This window comes from Fukomys damarensis, unplaced genomic scaffold (assembly GCF_012274545.1).
Source record: "Fukomys damarensis isolate Sample0158 unplaced genomic scaffold, DMR_v1.0_HiC HiC_scaffold_31, whole genome shotgun sequence".
Classification (NCBI taxonomy): Eukaryota; Metazoa; Chordata; class Mammalia; order Rodentia; family Bathyergidae; genus Fukomys; species Fukomys damarensis.
The window spans coordinates 29,099,982-29,113,069 of NW_022900943.1; the positions used below are offsets into that span (position 1 = coordinate 29,099,982).

At 37.4% G+C, this 13,088-nt stretch overlaps 1 long non-coding RNA gene across 1 annotated transcript in view; it reads left to right on the plus strand.

The window, feature by feature from the left end:
- The first annotated feature begins 2,321 nt into the window (after positions 1–2,321).
- LOC117283861 overlaps positions 2,322–13,088 on the plus strand; it is a 25,839-nt gene continuing 15,072 nt past the window's right edge. Inside the window, exons 1-2 of the long non-coding RNA XR_004514895.1 lie at positions 2,322–2,453; positions 8,164–8,212. This is a non-coding gene — a long non-coding RNA (uncharacterized LOC117283861). The remainder of the gene's footprint in view (positions 2,454–8,163; positions 8,213–13,088) is intronic.

A 13,088-nucleotide genomic window follows, 5' to 3' on the forward strand; every position in this document is an offset into this window, starting at 1 on the left:
TGGGTGGTTCTGAGTTCTTGGCTATTTATTTCCTGAATCTGAAGAATTGTGTGCTTAATAACCATTGATGTGTGATGAATTTTCAGCTAATGCCTCTGGGTGGACTAGTCTGACTTGTAGTTCAGAGAGAAACTGGAATAGACAGCATAGAAAAAGGTTGTAAATCCCTTAATGAAATTTTTAATAAAAGCAGCTTTCAATGCATGCTTTTTTTTCAAATCATTGCACCAGACCATTTTTGAGAGTTGATATAACTGATGAAGAGAGTGAGTATTAAGAATGCAAAAAGACAGCCCCATTAAAAAGACATTCAAATCTCAGAGCAAGTGCAGGCCAGAACTGTAGCTTTGAACGTGGATGAGGAAATTTTCATGGTGGCCAGTTCTCAGGGAGATTTGGGAATTTCTGCCCTTTAGTTTCTTAACCTTGAAGAGGAAGACTTTGAAGTAGAAATTTGTACGCACCATCACCACCACAGCACTCTGACCCTAGAGTTTTCTCAGTGAGAGGGAGAAAGCTTTGTGCTGCAAGTCTTACCACACTGACCTTTACCAAGACAATGAGGCTACCAGGCTTTCACTGAAGAAGTGAGCTCCTCTCCCTGTCAGGCAGGTTGTAAATCCTTCACTTTTCACTCTTCTGAGATCCTCTTTTCCAGATGGTGGGAGGTCACCTGAATTCATTACTGCTGGTAGATGTCTCCTTGTCAACAGACATCGTGAGAAGATAGCCCATTGTTCCTGGGTCCAGGTACTGCTCTTACCTCGGTATTGAAAAGGTGGCAGTCTTGTCTGAAAGAAGGGTTAAAAGCCATTTTCCCCACTTTCCTTTCTTTAAAAATAACAAGGAAATGTATACCTAAAATGTACCAATAAACTCAATGAGGAAAAAAAAATAGCAAGAATTGTTCTAAAGCCTTCCTCAGAGTCAGGACACAGGTATGCCTTGAGTAAAGTCCTCCTCCTCTTCCATAGCAAGTGTAATTAAATTAAAGAGAAAGCCCCTGAATGAGAGAGGTAATGAGGGCAGGCACAGTTGTCTTCTCAGCATTTATTTGCAGGCATCATTAATAAATTCCCCTCTGAGCCAGCAATCAACCAAATTCTTCCCCTTGGCAAAATGTTTAAATGCTACACAGAAATAGCTGTAATCATACTAAGATTAGAATCAAGGGAGATTTACTCTTTGTGTTTCCTCCCGTAGTTTTGGAACAAGCCTACAAGGCGCTAGGCAAGTAGGTGGTCCCTACAGTCCCATGTGTACGCCCTCAGGAGCCCTCCTTCACTGGCATACTTATTATGTGCACTTGAAAGTTTCCCTTTGCCCCAATTTTAATCTTTAGTGCTTTATAAAATCAGAATGAAATACCCTCTCTGTATGGTTACACGGAAGGGGGGATCTCAGAAAGCCCCACTGAGGAGTAATTTATTGCGGGTTGTTTTATAGGAGAGGGAAAATAAAGGGGGGGATCAGGAGAAAAAAAAGCTTTTTTTCCTTCAAAAAGAGATTTTGTGGCTTTTGGCACTGTTAATAATTTGTGTGGAAAAATAATGTTTTTTTTGTGTGTTTAATCCTGTGCCAAGGCAGCTGCTGGTGCAGTAGCGTTCTGCAACAAATTAGAGGGCAGTTAAAGCAAGATTTTCCACCGTCAAGAACAAAGCAAGGCCAGCTAGCATGAGGACAGCTTGTTCTAGTTGCTAATGTGCTTAAAAACTTGCTGCACATAATTTGAAGCAGCTTTTATGTGAGGATGCCGCAGCCCTGGTTTCTGAGGTCCAGCCCTAATTCCAAACCAGATGGAAGCGGCTGAATTAGAAAATGACGAGTTATGTTCTGACATCGTCTGCCCTGGCCACAAAGATAATTTTTTTCATCATTGCTATTGATATGAAAGTTAATGCTCCTCAATATCAAAATATTTTGTGGATGATTGCCATCTGAAAAATGAAGCCTGAGGCCCCTGTTTACTGACAAAAAACCCTCCATAAGTGTGTGGCAGCTCTCACATACTTACAAATTATTTAAAGATGTATTACCTTTGCTCCTGAGCAAGCAGATGTTAAAAAGATTCAGTGCCTCCTTAAAAGTTGATCTGAATCTTGAATTTTAATCAGTGTGACTTTTTATTTAACTGGCTTGAAATTAAATGGGATTCCTTGGTTCAAATGCATGGGAAAAGACTGAGTTTGAGTCCAAATACCTTTCATTACGTAGAATTTAGAACTTGGATTTGTAACTGGGAGAGAAATAGAAGGCGGCAAATCTTCAGTTGGAATTTTTGCTGAAACACAGGCGGGGCACAGCTGTAGTTGCGAGAGGGTTTAGATCCTGCGTGAGCCAGGCCTAAGGATTCAGTTCCCTAACTCACGTTCACCAGGGTGAATATTAAATGCTTTGCAAAGGCCAAGTGCACCGCCAACGCCCTCACTAATAGGATTTCAAATGCTACGGTTGTAAGTATCCCCAAAAATACTAATGAAAGACATTAAGAAGAAGGCCTTGAAAAAGATCTTAGAGATCAGAATTTCTTGGGAGACTTTATATACATGAAGAAAAATGAGAAGATTTTGGCTAAAATAAATGAAGATAAATAGAAGAATTTTATTTGAAAGGAGTTTCAGAAAACCTATCTTCCATTCATGTTATACCATTAGTACCTGGGGTTAGAAAATTATACACTTTTTTTTTGTTTCACATAATGTCAAATACTGAGCTTTCTTTGACTCATTTTTCTTTAGAAAGTATATAAGTTGGTCAAATATTTAGTATTTATAGGCATTTACCTATTTCTGATGAACTGGGCCGGGGTTTTAGCTCAGTGGTTCCACTGCCTTCCTTGCAAGTGCAAGGTCCCGAGTTCGATCCTCTGTACCAAAAAATAAAATAAAATTATTTCTGATGAACTGAAGTGAAGCAGTTTAGGGATTACAGTAGAAACAGTATAGTTAGGGTCTCTGAGCACACAGGGAAACTCAGCAACAGCCCGTTTGGTTATATAGGCTACACACTGCACAACTTAGAGGGTGCTATTCCGCGTGAAAGTGCTACAGTTCACGTGGCTATTCAAGGTCGTACAGTACTGTAAAAGATGCATGGACAAACTCATTGTTCCAAATTATCTCCTGTGCATAATCACAGGTTATTTTGTCCAACTACCTTTGCAAGGAATAAGCTTTATTATTTTATTTTTGATATTTTGAGACAGGCCATTCCAGTGTCAGGCCTTGAACTTACTTTGTAGCCCAAGCTGGCCTCTGACTCACAGCAATCCTTGCTCCTCAGCCTCCCCAGTGCTGAGATTACAGGTGTGCATCACCACGACTGGCTCAGAGTGAGCTTTAAATAAGTTATATAAGGGAGATCGGCAGTGAAGAACCATGTTTTAGTTAGTTAACACATTAACACCCCCATTTTGTGTGTGTGTGTGAAAGAAAAATTGTCTTTCAGTGTAAAGAAATGTGGTATTTACACACAATGGAGTACTACTCTGCCATAAAGGATAAATTTGAACTATTTTTAGGGAAATTGACATACCTTGAGACAATAAATGAAAGAAGTCAGGCAAACAAGCTTAAATACTTCATGGTTTCTCCTACACAAGAAACCCAAAGTATAAATAATTTAAACAGTAAAATAAAAGATAATAGGAAACAAGGAAATAAACCTTTTCTAAATGTGAAGGAGACCAAGATAGGAGGGAAAGGGGAGGAAAGGGAAGGGAAGGGAATGTAGAAAAATTAAGATGTGCTATGTGCGTGTATCAGCTCCCCATGATGAACATAATCGCTGTGTACTGCAAACATGTACTACTAATAATTTAAAAATTAAAAAAGAATATAGAGCAGCTTAGTTTCAATGATGAAATAAGAAAATGCTAGACATTTATAGGGTTGTCTAGTCTAGGAAGAAACATAATATAGTATTTTAGGCAGCAAAGACATTTAAAAACCCTTGAGGACTTTAGTTGAAAGAGAAAGGAGGAAGAAAAGTGTGGCATACTTAAGAACTTTTCCCGTGACTGTCCCATGTGCAGGTACAAATATTATTTAAAATTTCCAATGTAGCTGGGCGTGGTGGCGCACGCCTGTAATCCCAGCACTCGGAAGGCTGAGGCAGGAGGATTGCTGTTAGTTTGAGACCAGCCTGGGTCACATAGTGAGTTCCAGGTCAGTCTCAACTACGTGGTGAGACCCTGTCTCAAAAAAATTTTTTTTCCATTGAGTCTTACCTTCATTTTAGTGGGAAAAGGCCTGCAGCAATATTGTAAACCATTTTCTAGCTTATCCAGCTTGTACAAAGACCAATCATCTTTGGCCTTTTATTGGGCATCTCTTATCTAAGAATTGAAAGGGCACATATAGTTCTTTACCTCAACTTCCTGACGCGGAAGTATGAGATGAAAAGTACACTATGCGTGTTCTAAGGATTAAAGAAGGTAGAGATCATTTTTAACTGAGGTGGTGGGAAGATCAAAGACAGTTTCTGGTGACAGTGCGTCAGGTGAGTCTCAGGATATTGCTACCACTAACTGGGGCTTTTGCAGCAGGGCACCAAAGTCTTGAAAACTAAGAATTTAAATGGGTTGGAACGTTTTAAAAGATCCTAATACCATTAAAGCTATTAGAATTCCATTGGATTTGCTCATGTTTTTATGCTAGTTATTCTTGTTACCTCTAAGAAACAAGTAGATTAAAAATAAGGATCATAGTGACTAGCAACAAAAGGCAATATTTGGATAAATATTGGCGTAAGAACTATTTCTGTGATATAAGGAGAACATAGGTAATTTCCAACTACACTCATATTCCATTGCTAGCCACTTATCCTTTATCGGTAGAATCATCTAAACGATAACACACAAGCCACTATTTAGCTCATTTGATGTATTTTTTTGGTCAGTCCTGTTGAAATCATTTGGGATACTCTGTGGAACATAGCAGTATTGTTCGGAAGGGTGAGGGGCCTGGAGTAGCTATTCACTGTTTCTCATCTCTTATGAGTTCCTCCAGAGAACACCAATTTCCTGGACTTTCCTGTGAGTTGCTACAACATATTCCAGGGGCCAGATAATATTGTCAGACAGAGGGGTACAGGCAACCATTGGTTTGTAAGGAAATATCCACAGGTGGTCTTCAAGAGGGTCTATGTCAAGCACCAACAGAGTGTGAATGGTGTAAATCTTAAAAAGACAAAGAAGAGACACGCATGTAATTCCAGCGTACCCGTAAGGCCAGCACATCTGTAATTCCAGCACTGGTAGGCTGAAGCAGGATGAAAATAAATTTAAGCCCAGTGTGGACAACTTTGTGACTTAGTGAGACCCTGTCTCAAAATAGAAAAATAAAAGGACTTGTGGTACTGCTTCATTTAAAATCCCTGGGTTCAATTCTCAGTACAGATTTACCTGTTTAACAACTCTTACAACCTGCTGCTCTGACTTATGTTCTGTCTTTTTTTTTTCTTTCTTCCTGTTTTTTTTCTTTCTTCCAGTTCTGTATATCTTACTAATAGAGCCTCAGTGTCTTCTTTTTTCAGTACGCCTTGTTTATACAATGCTATTATTTCTGCTGGTTGTACTATAGATTTATATTCTGTTTTGTGTTACAGTATTCCATATAAGAGTTATGCAAATAAAAGCAAAGTCATCAAGTAAGAGTTTCCTTTGACCTTTTCTTTGTTTTGAATACAGTAATGTACATACTGTATACAATTCCTCATTTAGTGACCAAATCATTTAATGCCCTACTCACAAGAATGGAACTTGGTCATTAAATGAGGAATGTCTGTACTACGAACCAAAACACAAAACAAAATATAACGTAAACAACAACAACAAAAACCAAAGAAACAAGAAGGGTTCTGTGGGTTCTATGAGTGGAACTGAAAAAAGTGTCTTTACCTTTAGACTTCTTAGTAGTTTTAATATTCTTTTTGGGCAAGTTATACAGATTTTATTAAACTTGAACACAGAATACATAGTGGAGGAGCACCTTGTAAGGCTAATGGCTCTGGGAACACAGTTTGATAATATCTCATTCATTCCCTGTGCCGTTTAGGGTGGAGGGTCAGCCTGATTAGCTGTGGGATCAGATAGGGAAATTATTGCAGCACGCTTCTTGACTTGTCTGGGCCCGATACAGAGGTGTGGCTTTGGAGTGTGTATCTGGTCCCTTCCCTTCGTTTTCTCTGGCACCGTTCCCCTGCTGTTCCCCTTGGCTGCCATGAGCTAAGCAACTTTGTTCCACTATTCCTTCTGGCATGATGGTTTTGCCTTGGAGCCAGTAACCATAGACAAGATCCTCTTAAAACAGGAACCAGTTAAGCTTCTCCTCTTTTAGTTGTGCAGATTGGGTATTGGGTCCGGTAACAGGAAAACTGACTTGCAGAGACTTGGTGCTGGAATCTTGTTGCTGTGACTATGCCTGACCATGTCATGTAGAAGCCTTTGGGACTGGTTTGGAGGAAGAGTTTGTAGACCTCAGCTAGAGAAACCCTAGAACGCTGGAAGCTAAGCTAGCTGGTTGATTCTGGTCAGAGCTCAGAAACCCAGAGTGCTGTTAAAAATAATAGAGAGCTGAGTCCAGGTTTAGGGGATTTAAGTTGTGAACAGACTCTCTTAGCTGCACTAACAGAGGTCCTGTGAATTTCAGTGTGTCAGAAAATTTATGTGCTTTCCTGAGACTTTGCAAGAGACTGAGATTAAGGGTGGTGAACTAATTAATCTGGCAGAAGAAATTTCAAGACAGCTTGGTATGTGAGCTATGGCATGAACATTGCTCTCTCCTTTTAGCCAGACTTATAATGGAAATTTGGAGCAAAAGGAAGAGTAGAACAATTTGAAAAACTTAAATTTTGGGGTAGAAGGCCCAGAAGGCTGAGAAGGTATGGTTGCTAAAAAGATTAGCACCATTAATAACCCACGTACTTCATACAGGGACAGAAAGAAAGGATGCCTTGAGGGCATCTGAAAAGCAGCAGGACCCCCGCTCCCCTAACACCTCACATTCCATTCCTTCAACCTGAAAACTTTTGCAAAGGCTTAGGTGACTCATAATGAGAGGCTGAGACAGTTTGTTCAGTATTTGTGTCAGAGACTGTATGAATGATTAATTGTGGTGAAGCTGTGCTTCTGGCAAAACAGTTCAAAACACATGCAGATTTTATTGGTCAAAATATATCAAGAGTTTGAAGAAAATACTGCAGGAATATTATATTTTTAAAATGTCGTCTTTTAAATCTTATCTAGATGCATATGCATTTTTTTCCTGTTACCATATGGTGGTTATAATTTTGTGTTATCTATTAGCATACTTTATATTTCTCTATTCTTAGTTTTTATTGAAACATCTATTTTTAAAGAATAATTTGTTTTTATAAAAGTGCTCATCAAAACGTCAAAACGCAAAACTACAAAAAGTAAAACAATGTTCAAAATTCTGCATTAAAAACTAACCATCATTGACATTTATTACACATAATTCTAGACATACTGGCATTATGTTTTAATGAGAAAGGCAGATAAAGTAAAACGGTGGTAATTGTTGAACTTTAAGTAAACCACTCTTTAACAAAATTCAGGCCTTCCTAAGGTGTTCCTTTAAAGTTTCTTACAGCTTTCACTCTGCCTTCAAAGACAAGAAAATTAGCCTTTCTTCTGTTTTCCTTATCCATTTTTATCTTTGTATTATTGTGTTATTATTTTAATATCATCAAGTTATATTTGCATTCTGTTCTTTAACTGTAATTTCCATTGACTTATTTTTTTAGTATTTTCTGTGGATTCATGTCTTGGTTAATTGGAGAAGGGCTCTTGAGTTTTACATACCTGAGCCTTTTCAGGTTTTAATGTAGCACAATCCAGTAGATCTTTCTGTGGTAACAGTATCTGTGCTGTCCAGTGCAGTAATTACTAGTCATCTGTGGGTTGTTGAACACTTGAAATATGGATAGAGTGAATTTTAAATTTTGTTTTAGTTAATTACTAATTAAAAATTTAAAGGCTACATGTAGCGAATGGTCAATAGGCCAATAACTCTGCCTTTAATATTCTTTAGCATATCTTTATAATCTTATCTTAGGTCACAGTTTTTATTAGAAATTTGGAAGTGTTGAATACTGCCGTGAAAAATTCTGAGGTTTGCTTCTGTATTTTACATTTTGAAGATCCAGGAAGTTGGCAGGGAGAGAGAGCTGCGTGGAGCTGTTGTAACAGGTAGGATCCAAGATGCTTTGCCCCGTTTTTCATGTTTACCAGCCAGTACTAATAACAGGGCTTCATGTCCACATGGAATGCCCACAGATAAAGGTTATTATATCTGCAAGGTGGTTGGTTATTGCAATTTCACAATAGAAATTTAGAGAGATTAAATAATTCGTCTGTTATGTAAACAGTAAATTGCAAACATAGGTTTTAGTTCAAATTTATTGCTTTTCTACCACCCCATATCGTTAATATTTTTAGCAGTAAACTATTTTCCTAAAAAATAAAATCTTGATTAGAATTCTAAAATATAATTGTTGAAACTTAATTCTATAAATACACTTTAAATGCCAAATTTAAGACATTAACTATTGGTAAACCAATCAGTAAGACTAGTGAGGATGTTTTAATGAACACCAAAATTTGAAATCAGATGTTGTGACTCACAGTTACTGCCTGTTACTCAGCAGACAATTCATTTCTATCTGGTTTGGTTTGCTCTGTCATGAAACTCAGGATTCATGCCGATAAATAGTTGTAATGGTCACTTTTTAAAAAATAGTATGAATTCAGTTCAGGACATTCCTCAATAAAGTTGATCCAGGAACTTAAAAGAGGAGTGATAGAAAGTTTATTTTAAATTTGACTCAGTTACATCCAATAAGTGCTTGCATTTCTTACCCCCCCCATAAACCTTAAAACTATCTAGAGTATCATATTTGTCACTGGTTCAGTTATAATTAAGTGGTTACTGAGCTATGTCAAATACTTGGGCCAAATGGATACATGTGAGTCTTTTGTCTTCGGAATTAAGCAGAATATCCTATAATGCCTCAGGCATTTACCTGAAAACTTTTACATTTAAAAGATGAATGTAGACCTGTAATGTTTCCAATTAATGACATATTTATGAGAAATTCGTAAATATATAAATCAAGTATGGGAGGCTTTTGATATATGTAAAAAAAATTAAAATGGGTAAATCTGGCAACATGAGTGAAACTTTGAAGATCTTCAGTATCATATACTCTGGTATTTACATATGCAAACCTGTATTTTTTTCTAAACATAGTGTGAAATATGCTTGAGATTCTATTTGAGCCAAGTAACCCATAAAACTATTGAATTCACCTTGACTTTGTAGCTTATTAAGTGTCTTAGACTTTGATATATAGTTGCAAATATTTAGGTTTGTGTATAGCTTCTATAAAAAAAACATTGCCTCAAGCTTTCAAGATTTTGCTTCCAAACTCATTATTTCATGTTCTTTTGTGGGCCCCCCACCCCCAAAAGGGAGCTCATTTAGTTCTGTTAGTTCTGCCCTGTCAGATTTACAGAGAATCAGTTTGTGAGTAGACATCATGTAGACCTTGGATCTCTCTCTCTCTCTGTCTCTGTCTCTTCCACCCCTCATGTATGTATGTACATGAGTGAATGTGTTGTAAATTATGGGAGTCAGTGACCCAGGAAATGCTGTGGGCTGATTATGTTACATATTCACCAAAATCCTGTGTGAAAATCCTTAGCTGGTCAGCTTTTACTGGGATAGGTGCCCAAAATTTTTTCACCAGTCTGAATCAACTTTTGGCAGTTCTGTATAGGCATTCCAGAAGTGGACATTCCTCTTCTCTGGCTTTCTCTTCAATTGAAATTCTAAACTTAGGTGATTTCTCACTCTTTTTCTAGTCTGTGACCACTTTTAATCTCCTTAATAAAATAGAAACAGGTCATGCAAGCAGAGGGAACAGGGATCAGATGTGGGCAGACAGTAAAGCCTAAAGTATGCAGAACACAAATCATACTCTGACTTCACATGTGTGTGGAAACAGACATGCTCTGTTAAGTTAGGAACAGCCCCAAGTGTGGGTTCAGATTTTTGTCAAAATACTGTATAGGAAAAGTAAGAAGTTAACATCCTTAAAGATATCTCCTTCATGAAATTTGAGATATAGGATAGATTTATTCACTGAGTAAATGAAGACTGAGATCTTGGAAGACTTTTACTCCTCAACCATATCTGCTGTATGGGGAAAATGAGATGCAGGCAAGTACAAAGGATTCTGCAAACCCACAGGTCAAGTGAGTGCCAGGTCACTTCAGGGATTAAGTGCTAACTGTTCAACTACTACTTGTTGAACTTAACCTGAACAAGTTCAGGCTTATTAGATCCGGTCCCTGTCCTTACAGAGATGACCATATTGTGCAGGAGTAAGTGCTTGAAAGTTTAGTACAGAGTGGAGTAAATGTTCCTAAAGTGATATTTTTTCACATTCTTTAAGCTTCTAAAGACCTACTTTAGAACTTATTCTTGCTTCTGTAATCATCAGCCAACATTTATGAACTTGATTATTTCTCATAAACCTCGTTAAGGTAATTACTCTTATGGGCTTCAAAAGACCTTAATGCTTCAAATTAGAAAAAATACTCTCAAGAACAAGGAGAGAAGCCACATATTCAGAGAAAATATTTACAAAAATATCTCTGATAGAAGACTGTTACTTAAAACAAAACAACTCAAAACACAATAAGATAGGAATTTTGCTCATTTGTATGATTCACAGTGTTTTGGTTTACTAGTTTTAGGACATATTTACAGGATGCCTTTGTGTTGATCCATCCTAATCACTGAGGAACATATCCCATGTTGGATGCGAGTGATATGAAAGACTTACCATTATAATGAGTATTGCGGTGACCTGTTTTTGACTTTCTGATATTGGACATTATTGTCAATAAATACAGATGCTGTTCAGTTTAAAAAAAACAATAAGAAAAGTAACCATCTGATTAACAATGAACAAAAGATCTGAACTGACACTTCAGCAAAGACAATATACAGGTGGCAAAGAAGCATCTAAAAAGGTGCCCCACATCATATGTCATAAGGGAATTGAAAATTAAAATGGTAACTACTGCATACCTATTAAAATGTTAAAACCAAAGGATGTGGAGAAAAAAAGGAATTGTCAATCATAGCTGATGGGAATACAAAATGGTCCACCAGCTTGGGAAGCCAAACCGGGGATTCCCTTTTGAATTTGTTTTTCATTTTGATATTATCTATTTTCCTGTTGTATTAATGTATGCATGGGTACACAGTGAATGCATTCACCGTGGGACATGGGCTCCTATGCACGCCTCATCTTGGCCCTTTATGCGTCCCCGTCCCCTCCACCCTTCCAGCCCCACAACCTCATATTTTGGCTCCCAGCCCCTCAGTCTCTCTCCCTGATTTTTATCATTTATTCTTAGTTTGCTCTTTAAATTATTTATACTTTAGGGTGCTAATAAAAGAGAAACCATGTGTATTTCACCAACTTTCTATGCCTAATTTATTTCACTTAGCAACATGGTTTCATGGTACGTCCATTTTTCTAAACATGGCTCACATTGGTCTCTCTTTGTAACTGAGTAGTAATCCACTGTGTATGTGCACAGCACTTTCATTATCCATTTATCTATAAACAGGTAGATAGGTTTCTTCCAAGATGTAGCTGTTATAAACAGGGCTGCTATAAACAGACATTCATAGATCACGATGTCCTTAACTCTTTTGGGAGAATATCCCGAGGAGGAATAGCAGGGTCAAATGGTATTTTTATTTTTAGCTTCTTGAAGAATTTCCTTACTGGTTTCCATCGTGGTTGAACTAATTTACATTCTCAGTGACGATGTAGAAGGGTTCCTCCCTGTGGCCCCTGCGACCTTGCCCTCATTGATTATTATTTACCTTCTCAATATTAGCCAGGCTTTCTGGAGTAAGAGGGAATCTGAATTTTACTTTAATTTGCATTCTCTAAAGGCCAGATACTTTGAATATTTTTAATGTATTTATTGACCATTTGTACCTTTTCTTCTGAGAAGTATCTTTCCATTCCAGTTGCCCATGTTTTGATTGGGGTCTTTTATTTTGGCAGGGATCTAATTTGAGGTCTTTATGTATTCTAGATATTATTCCTCTGTCTGAGGAATAGCTGGCAATTTTTTTCCCATTGTAAAAGTTGTTTCATTGCTCTGGTAGTTATTTTCTTGCTATGCGAAGGCTTTTTAATTTGAAATGATCTGATGTTTTGATTCTTTTTTTTCCTTTTTATTGAGTTTATTGGTACAATCTAGGTCTACAGTACAGTTACATTCATTACTGGGATCCTGTACATGACAGGTCTTGGTTCTCATTTTTTCCCCTTGCTGCCCTCCCTTCACCCCCTCTTCCCCCCCCCGTGATGTTTTAATTCTTGATGTTATTTCTTGTGCTGTTGGGGTTCTTATCAAAAAGTACTTTCTACACATATGTCTACAAGAGTTTTACCTGTTTTATCTTTTAGTTGTTTAAGTATTTCTGTTTTGATGTTTAGATCATTGATCCATTTTGATTTAAGTTTAGTACATGATGAGAGATACAGGTTTAGGGTCAGTTTACTGCATGTGGATAGACAGTTTGCCTAGCAAGATTTGTTAAAAAGCTGTCTTTTTTGCAACATGTGTTTTTGGCCCTGCTGTCAAAGATCAGATGGCTGAAGGTACTTAGGGTTCTTTCTGCTTCATCGGTTCTGTTCCACCTATCACATGCCTCTTTTTCACATTTTTTTAAACTAATTTTTTGGGTACATTTGAGGTATACAATATGATGATGTTCAGCATTGGAATTGTACCTTTATATAATATATCTTGGTTCTTATTTTTTCCCCATTCCCCTGCCCTCTCTTCAACCCCTCTACTCCTCCCTATTCATACTCTTTGTTTCCATTTTTTCCTTTCCTTTACTTCCCCTACCTCTCCCATTTCTCCTTCCACTTTGGAAATTTTCTTCCTGTTTCACATTGTCTATTATACATTTTGATCCTCATTTACACTTTCAGTTTCTTTTTTTTTTTTTTTTTTTTTTTTT